General features: G+C 36.6%; 1 pseudogene; it reads right to left on the reverse strand.

Moving 5' to 3' along the window:
- Positions 1-4,746: 4,746 nt before the first annotated feature.
- On the reverse strand, positions 4,747-9,355 carry LOC146887672 (uncharacterized; annotated as a pseudogene).
- Between the last annotated feature and the right edge of the window lie 206 nt (positions 9,356-9,561).

A 9,561-nucleotide genomic window follows, 5' to 3' on the forward strand; every position in this document is an offset into this window, starting at 1 on the left:
AATTCCTTCCTCCCCTTGTTGCCTAATTCTTGATACTTCATCACTTTCCTTTCAATGGCTTCCTTGACTTGTGTGTGCAAGTCTTGGATCATTTTAGCCTTTGCCTCCCCATCTTGGAAAGTCCATGCCTCTTGAATGGGAAGTGGAAGAAGATCAAAAGGAGTTAAAGGGTTAAAACCATACACTATTTCAAAGGGAGAGTGGGAAGTGGTAGAGTGCACAACCTTATTGTATGTAAACTCTACTTGGGGAAGAAGCGCCTCCCATTCCCTAGTGTTGTGGACTATCATGCACTTTAATAGTTGACCCAAAATCCTATTGACCATCTCGGTTTGAACATCACTTTGAGGGTGACAAGTGGTGGAAAAGAGGAGTTTGGTTCCAAGTTTTCCCCACAAGGTCCTCCAAAAATGGCTCAAGAACTTTGTGTCTCTATCACTTACAATGGTCCTAGGTAGGTCATGAAGTCTCACTACTTCCTTGAAGAAGAGATTGGCAATATGTGTTACATCATTAACTTTGTGGCATGGAATAAAATGAGCCATTTTAGAAAATCTATCCACTACCACAAAGATGGAATCCCTACCCTTTCTATTCCTTGGGAGCCCTAGAACAAAATCCATTGAAATGTCTACCCAAGGCTTGGAAGGGATGGTAAGGGAATGTAGAGACCATGAGGTTGAACCTTGGATTTGGCTCTTAGACATGCTAGACAATAATTGCAATGGCTATCAACATGCTTGAGCATGTGAAGCCAATAGAAGTGTTCTTTGAGGACTTCAAGAGTTTTGTTAGTCCCAAAGTGACCCATTAAGCCTCCCTCATGTGCTTCTCTTATGAGTGATGCTCTTAGAGATCCTTGGGAAATGCAAAGCCTTTTACCCTTAAAGAGATATTGGTTGGAAAGATAAAATTCTTTGCTTCCCCCTTGGTGGAATTCATCATAGATAGAAGCGAAATCATCATCCTTTTCATACAACTCCTTAATATGATCAAAGCTAAGAAATTTGGTTTCAAGCATGGAAAGGAGAGTATGCCTTCTTGAAAGGGCATCTGCCACAATATTGGCCTTTCCTTGATTGTGTTTGATCATATATGGAAATTGCTCTAGGAATTCTACCCAGCTTGCATGTCTTTTGTTGAGTTTGCCTTGGCTTTTCAAAAACTTAAAAGCTTCATGATCACTATGGATCACGAATTCTTTAGATAGAAGATAATGTTGCCAAGTTTGCAAGGTCCTCATAAGAGCATAAAGCTCTTTATCATAGGTAGAGTAGTTTAGATGACTTCCTTTGAGTTTTTCACTAAAGTAGGCTATGGGGTGGTCCTCTTGGAGGAGCACGACCCCAATGACCACATTGGAGGCATCACACTCTATTTCAAAGGTCTTGGAAAAGTTAGGGAGGACTAGTGATGGAGCTCCAATGTGTGGTGGCTGGTAGGAACTCCATAGGCAACGAAAAATGGCATGGAAAGAAGTGTTTAAGGCTCTTGTAGCAATGGAATTTGGAGTGATGAAAGGAAAACTAGACTAGAAACTAGACTAGTGGAAGGTGGCTAGAGGAAATGTTGTAAACCTCCAGCTTAGGTGCTTTCAAAATAATGGAAGAGTGGAGTGATCTCAACACAAACATTCTATTAGAAATTTCAAGAGTAAAATGTACAAATGGTCTACTTTTGGCTTTTATATATGAGCCTAAAAGCTAGGCTAATTCTTGGCCCTTAGATCAAGCTTGGAGGAGAAGCTTTAATCATCACCCTTGGATGGTGGCTTGGAGAAGGAGACATCTTCCTAGCCTTTGGATGAAGACTTGGAAAAGAAGACACTCTTTTAGCCCTTGGATGAAGGAGGCACATGGTTGGAGTGTGGACTTGGCTCCATGGGATGCATGATCCATGAGGAAGTCATGGCTAGAGATGGCAAATAAACCCGTCCCCGTGGGTATTGCCCGAACCCGTCCCCGTTTTGACGGGGAATCCCCGCATTGACTGGGTATGGGTATGGGTATGGGGAATCCCCGACTTTTTCAGTTGGGTATGGGGATGGGTATGGGGATATACATATACCCGCCATAATACCCGTCCCCGTCATATCTCTATTCTCGTTTAAATTATTAAAATATTCACAATTAATCAACTCACCCCTATATATATATATATATATATATATATATATATATATATATTCTATTTTTTATTTCTTTTAATTATTTCATTTGTCATGAACCTCATTCTCATCTCCAATATATTTTTTATCTTATCATAACCTTTATGTAATTATGTTAAAATGATGTATGTTAATAAAAGAAAATTATGCCTCACATTTGAATATTTATATTACTTTTAATATTTTTATTTATTATAAATTTTCCTTTCACATGAGAATGTTTATACTCTCAATTTAAGGTAATATAAAAAAAATTCTTTACTTATTATTATTATTAATTTTTGTTTAATTTGAAGAACTCTTTTGTTTCATTAAAATAATTATCGTTATTTTTCAACCATTAGGTATATATGTTGATATTTGAAAAGTTTTCTTAGTTCTCTAAGATATTTTTCGTCTTATCATACCTTAGCTATACATTTGATTTCCTTTGTGTGATTTTTTTCGATAGTCTCTCAAATTATTTCTAAAACACACATTTGTTAGTTTTTTAATATTTTTATTTATTGTTTTTATTTTCATCATGTAGAATAATATTTCGTTATATTCTATCTAATTATTTTTTATTTTATAACTCATTATTAATCATAATGTAATTTTTTCACTTTAAATTCTATTTGAAGTGGTTAAAATTATATATATATATATATATATATATAATGATATTTAGGAATAATATATGATAATTCACTACAAGAAAAACATGAAATGGTGACTGATTTAGTCAGTAACCCATATCAGTCACTATTTTTCGTCGTTGGTGGTAGTAGTTGATTTATTATCTGAATCAATGACTAAATTAGTGACCGATTCAATGATCGAAACGGTACTTGATTTAGTGACCAATTTAATTACTAATTTATTTGTAATTTAATGACAAATTTTTTGGTCACTAATGATATTTCTATTTAATTTTAACCACTTCAAACATAATTTAATAATTAGTTCTCTAAGGTATTTTTCATTTTATCATACCTTAATTATACATTTGATTTCTCTTGTGCGATTTCTTTCGATAGTCTCTCAAATTATTTCTAAAACACACATTTGTTAGTTTTTTAATATTTTTATTTATTGTTTATTTTCATCATGTAGAATAATATTTCGATATATTCTATCTAATTATTTGTTATTTTATAACTCACTATTAATCATACTGTAATTTTTTCCACTTTAATTGTATAAATAACTTTTATTTACTACAATATAAAAATTTAATGTAATTTCTATGAATATTTTTTGTCACTATCCAACATATAATGAAGTTCAAAAGATACAAAATCTATGTCAAAATTTTATTATTATGTTTATTATTTGTTCTTTGTGTCATTTTGATCAAGTGATGTATTATAACTTTTATTAGTGTATAAAAAAAAGATTCATTATAATTTAAAAAATTGAAGTAAACAAACATTTAAAATATATTTTAATTTGAATATTTGTTTTCCTTTTATTATTATGTTTATTATTTGTTCTTTGTGTCATTTTGATCAAGTGATATATTATAACTTTTATTAGTGTATAAAAAATAGATTCATTAGAATTTAAAAAATTGAAGTAAACAAACATTTAAAATATATTTTAATTTGAATATTTGTTTTCCTTTTATATTTTTTTGAAATATTTTTTAATTTTATCAACTAAGTCCATCAATGTTGTAGTTTGCAAATTTAATAAATGTTTTGGTTCACATGAAATTTTATTTGGTATTCTAATATAAAATGTAAACAATTATAATTTATTTTAAGGTATTTGACATCGAAGAAAATCCTCCTAATATTGAATATTTCATAATATTATGTTTTCTTTACCGTAATTTTTTTTCTTTTATAAAAATTAATATTGAAGTAGTTAGAACGCGGGTACGGATATGGGTACGAGATTATACCCGTTACCCGGTGGGGATGGGGATGGGAAAAAAGTTTGATACCCGTTGGATTTGGGTATGGGGATGGGGATGAGTTTTTTATGCGGGGATGGGTATGGGATAGCGAAACCCGTCCCCGCCCCGCCCCGTTGCCATCCCTAGTCATGGCCTAAGGGAGACTCTTAGTGGGTCGAGCCCATTTGTACATGTAACACCTATTTTTATGTCTTACACCATTATTAAAAGCAAAGCCCAAATATTGGCCCAATTTAAAATCTATTCTACTGCGCTTTGATGCACTTCTTCAAGTCTTGTTGATTTCTTTGGCCCATGAAAATAATGTGACAAGCCCATTAGATTTGTGTCCTTCTATTGGGAGACCCATTTGAATCTTCTTCATCATACTTCTTATTATTGGGCCTTTTAATGGGCTTGGGCTTGGGCTTGGACTTGAAGGTGCAATTGGGCTTTGTGGAGTCACATCAACTAGGAGTGGTGCTTTGATCAATTTCTATTTTAATGTTTCAAAGGCCTTTGTTTGATCAATACCCCACTTGAAGTCAACTCCCTTCTTTACCAACTCATTCAAGGGTGCGACTATGGTGCTAAAATTAGGCACAAATCTCCTATAAAAGCTAGCCAACCCATGAAAGGACCTTAGTTCACTAACATTCCTAGGTATGGGCCAATTTTTGATGGCCATGACTTTCTCTTAATCCACATGGACCCCATGTTTGCTAATTTTGAACCCAAGGAAGATCACGTGATCCATGCCAAAAACGCATTTCTCCATGTTGGCAAATAAAGATTGTTTCCTTAGGGTACTTAGCACATCCCTTAACTGTTGAAGATAGTCTTCTCTAAACATACTATAGATGAGTATTTCATCAAAATAGACCACAACAAATTTTCCCAAGTATGGTCTAAGCACATGATGCATCAGCCTCATGAAAGTGCTTGGTGCATTAGTCAACCCAAAGGGCATGACTAGCCATTCATACAATCCAAACTTGGTTTTGAAGGAGGTTTTCCACTCATCTCCTTCCTTGATTCTTATTTGGTTGTATCCACTCTTCAAATCTATCTTTGAAAAGATGGTTGCACCATGAAGCTCATCAAGCAAGTCATCTAACCTAGGGATTGGATGCCTATATTTGATGGTGATATTATTAATGGCCCTACAATCTATACACATTCTCCATGTTCTATCCTTCTTTGGAACTAGGATCATGGGCATAGCAGAAGGACTCATACTATGTTGCACCCATCCCTTTTCTAACAAATCATTGACTTGGCTTTGAATTCGTTTGGCCTCCTTGGGATTGGTCCTATAGCCTGGCCTATTGGGCAAAGATGATCCTTGGATGAAGTCAATTTGATGTTCTATACCTCTTAGAGGTGGAAGTCCCTTTGGGGGATCTTGGAACACATCCTTAAATTCATCTAAGACTATAGACAAGTCTTGAGGACACTTAGGAGGAGGGTTTTGAAAGGAATGAGAAGGCTCACTTGGATAAGCAGGAAAAACTTGTTTTTGAGAAAGTATTATCCTTTTAGCTCCTTTGAAGGAGATCAAGCTCTTCCTTGCTTCTTTGGTGTGCGCCATTAGTTGCGTCTTCTCTTCCTTTCTTTTCTCAAACATTTGTTTTTGGTCACCACTTACTTCTTTGGGGGATAAAGGTAGTAATGTGATCCTTTTGCCTTGGAAGTTAAAAGAAAATTTATTGGAAAGGCCATCATGGAAATCTTTTTTGTCAAATTGCCACGGCCTTCCAAGAAGTATGTGAGTTGCTTCCATGGGCATTAAGTCACACAAAACATCATCCTTGTAATTCCTAATGGAGAAAGTGATGAGAACTTGTTTATCCACATTTATTTCACCATTTTCACTTAACCAATATAGTTTATAGGGCTTGGCATGAGGGATGGTGTTCAAGCCAAGCTTGTCCACTACTCTTGTGCTAGCCACATTGACACAACTTCCACCATCAATAATGAGGGAGAAAGTCTTTCTGTTGATGAGGCATCTTGTATGAAAAATATTTTCCCTTTGAGATTCAAATTCCTTTGGGACTTGGCCCAACATGTGCCTCACAAGTAAAAGACCTCCTTCATGAGGTTTGATCTCATCTTCACTTGACGGGGAAGAAGTGTGTGATGAACTACTCTTGGGGGAAGAGTGTAACATCCCGGTAGAATATTACTTAAAATAAAATAAAATAAAATAAACAAGCAGAAATAAATACATCATTTATTAAATAAAGCATTTCCCAAAAACACGGGAAAATTCAAAACCTTTAAATTTAATTTCCAACATAAGTAAATAAAGTATTAATAAAATACTCAAATCCTCCTATTACAAATTTGAAATCCAAAACCATAATGAAATTACAAAAAATTATTTAAAAAGGCTTTATAAACAATCCCATGATCTTTGTTCCCACTCTCCGCTCCTAGGCGTCTCTTGGCCCACCTGAAACATCATCTGCTCTCGGATAATAAGTTACCCGATCATCGCCACACACACAGATAGGGTGAGCTATGCACATAGACATAAATAAATATGAAATAACCCCCAGCCCCTTCATAATTATTTATAAAAAAAAATACGCATTTTCCCACACTCATAACCAACATGAGTTCATGCATGTACTCTAAATCTTGGATTTCATGTGCTTCCACGACCCTCCTCGCTCGTGGTCCAACCTACAAGCCTATCCCGCTTTTAGTCCTGCTTCACGGACTCTTACGCCCGTTTAGCTGAACTCCACGCTCGGACCCGGACACGCATACCCACCTTTCCTACTATGAACTCTCTCGCTCGTAGCATTCCCAAGTTGAGCATGAAATGAACTCCCTCGCTCATTCATCCCAACAAGGGTACCTCCAGTGAACTAATTGTTCACGTTCCGCATGCAGTCCACCCATCACGAACTCCTCGTTCGCGACTCATTCCAAGCACATCCCAAAATCCTATGGACTTAGTCCTTCAAGCCCAAACATCACCACAAACGCATTCATATACTTTCTATAAGTTAGGAAATACCAAGCAAACAGTCCAAACAGTGCATAAGAACCTGGCTCCTTGCCATTCTCGCTTAAGCCATGCTTGTTCACCCAAGCGAGTGCATTTGTCTCGCCCAAGCTGAATCACCTCGCCTGAGCGAGTATGAAACAGTGGCCTCACCACAATATCTCACTTAGGCGAGGTCTGTTCGCCTAGGCGAGGTCATCTCTCGCCCAAACTCACAATTCTTTCTCGCCTGAGCTACCATGCAAGCACACAACAATATTTATCACGATATCTCGCTTAGGAGAGACCTTTTCGCCGTCTCGCCTGAGCGAGACCCTGGTTCGCTCAAACCCACACAACTCCTCACCTGGACGAGGTTTCGCGCTCAAAACACACAGGTCACGTCGCGACCTCGTTTAGGCGAGTGTCTATCGCTTGAGCGAGAGACAAGTCACTCAACCCTAACCCCAGGTCGCCTAGGCGAGAAATGCGAACCAACACCCAAACACAAGATTCTGCAACTCTTGCTTAGGAGAGATGGGCTCGCTTGGGCGAAAATTGCAGAGGTTCTCCTTTGTCTACACACGAAAACAACCAAACCATGCCCACTCACAGCATAAAACAATACCAAACAATTATATTCACAAGCACATCATATGAACATGGTATCACTACATTTGAATTACCCAAAACTAAAGGTTTGGCCATAATTAATCAATACAGTACAAAAACCCTCCTCATGTTTATATAAGACTTTAAAAAGCTTTGTGCACACCATCAAACCAACCAATTCTCCCACACAATGCACATTTTACCAAAATCCATACAATACAGAATTCAACTAAAAATACAATGCCACAGAATCATACATAAATCATCAAATTTACACACACAAGGAACAACTCCCCTAACCTGTAATTCTGGAATGAGATTGAGAAAAAGGAGAAAGTTCCTGGTTCACCAATACTTTGCTTCAACCCTTTGCACACCCAATTCAGCCTCTCACTCTCCAATTTTCGCTCTCCTCTCAAGCCAAAACAAAACAATTGTAGAAACCCTTCTTTCCACCTAAAATTTGCCTTTTATATGTGTCTTAAGGTTGGGTTAAAGAGCCGAAACGAAATTGGGCTTTATGGTATGTTTAATTCTCATTTAAAGATCATTATAGGATGTTTTCCAGCCCCTCTTGGTTGCCCCTTCTAGGTTTACATTTGCCCTTTCACATTCCCTCCAAAACTACACTTATCAAACAAATAAAGTCTATTTCATATCTAACAAGGTTTGAACCCGTGACCTCCACCCACCCATAAGGCCAAGCGCAACCATTATTTCAATTTATATTTATTGATAACTATTATAATTCTATAATTATAATATCACTCGCTATTCACAAATATATTATAAAAAATACTAATAAATCAAATAACACACAAGAGGCATACATAGGACTCGAACTCAAGTCCTCTCACACATTTATTAATTATTTAATTATTTAATTATTTAATTTTAACGAGTCTTACAAAGAGGGAGGGGAATGTTCACTTTCAACTTCTCCTTTAGAGTTCAAGAACATGTTCCTCTTTGAAGGACAATTGGAGGCTATGTGTCCAAAGCCTAAGCATTTTAAACATTTGATATAACTAGTTCTTGGCTCTTGAGAAGAAGTTGGTTTATCATGCATAGTCCTAGTCGAATTGGGTTTAGGTGTGGGGTCTTGGGAGGGTTTGGAAGGTGTTTTAAAATCCTTTTTCTCCTTACCTTTCCAAGGTTTAGAATAGTAGTCATTGTATGAAGAACTCTTCTTGGCCTCTTGTTTTCTTTTCAATTGGTTTTCAACTTTCAAGGTCAAATGCAAAACTTTGCTAAGAGTGGAGTACTCATACAAGTCAACTACATCTTGAATTTCCCTCCTTAGACCACTCACAAACCTAGTGACTTTCTCTTCTTCATGCTCATCATGGAGTCCTACCTTTAAGAGCATGGACTCCATCAATTTGAAATATTCTTCAACACATAGATCCTTGTTGAAGCCTTTGGAGCTTCAAAAGAGTCTCCCTCCTATGATAGGAAGGTATAAAATGTTCATGCATTTTAACTTTAATGTTCATCCAAGAAGCCGCAGGTGGCTCTTGGGTATAATTGTCCATACAAATTTGATGCCACCAAGTCATGGCATACTCTTCAAACTCTAAAACTACCAAGTCTACAGCTCTTGATCACTAACTTTATGAATGCTAAAAATTTGATCTACTTTTTTTTCCCACACCATGTAAGCATTGGGTTCATGTTCTCCTTTAAACTTTGGGATTTTGATGGGGGGAGGTTGTCTTTGATGTTGCACTTGGTGCCTTCTTTCTCCGCCCCCTTCGGGCCTTCTTCTTCTTTCCTCACTTCCATAGGAGTCCACCGGAAAGAGATCGCCTTTTTGCCCTTCTTTCCTCTCTTGGTTGGATTTGTTGATGTTGTTGCACTTGTTGAATTTGTTGTTGCACTTGTTGTATTTGTTGCATTTGT

The sequence above is a fragment of the Vigna unguiculata genome, chromosome 3 (genome assembly GCF_037176805.1).
Source record: "Vigna unguiculata cultivar grain cowpea cultivar isolate G323 ecotype 2 chromosome 3, ASM3717680v1, whole genome shotgun sequence".
In the NCBI taxonomy this organism is placed as follows: Eukaryota; Viridiplantae; Streptophyta; class Magnoliopsida; order Fabales; family Fabaceae; genus Vigna; species Vigna unguiculata.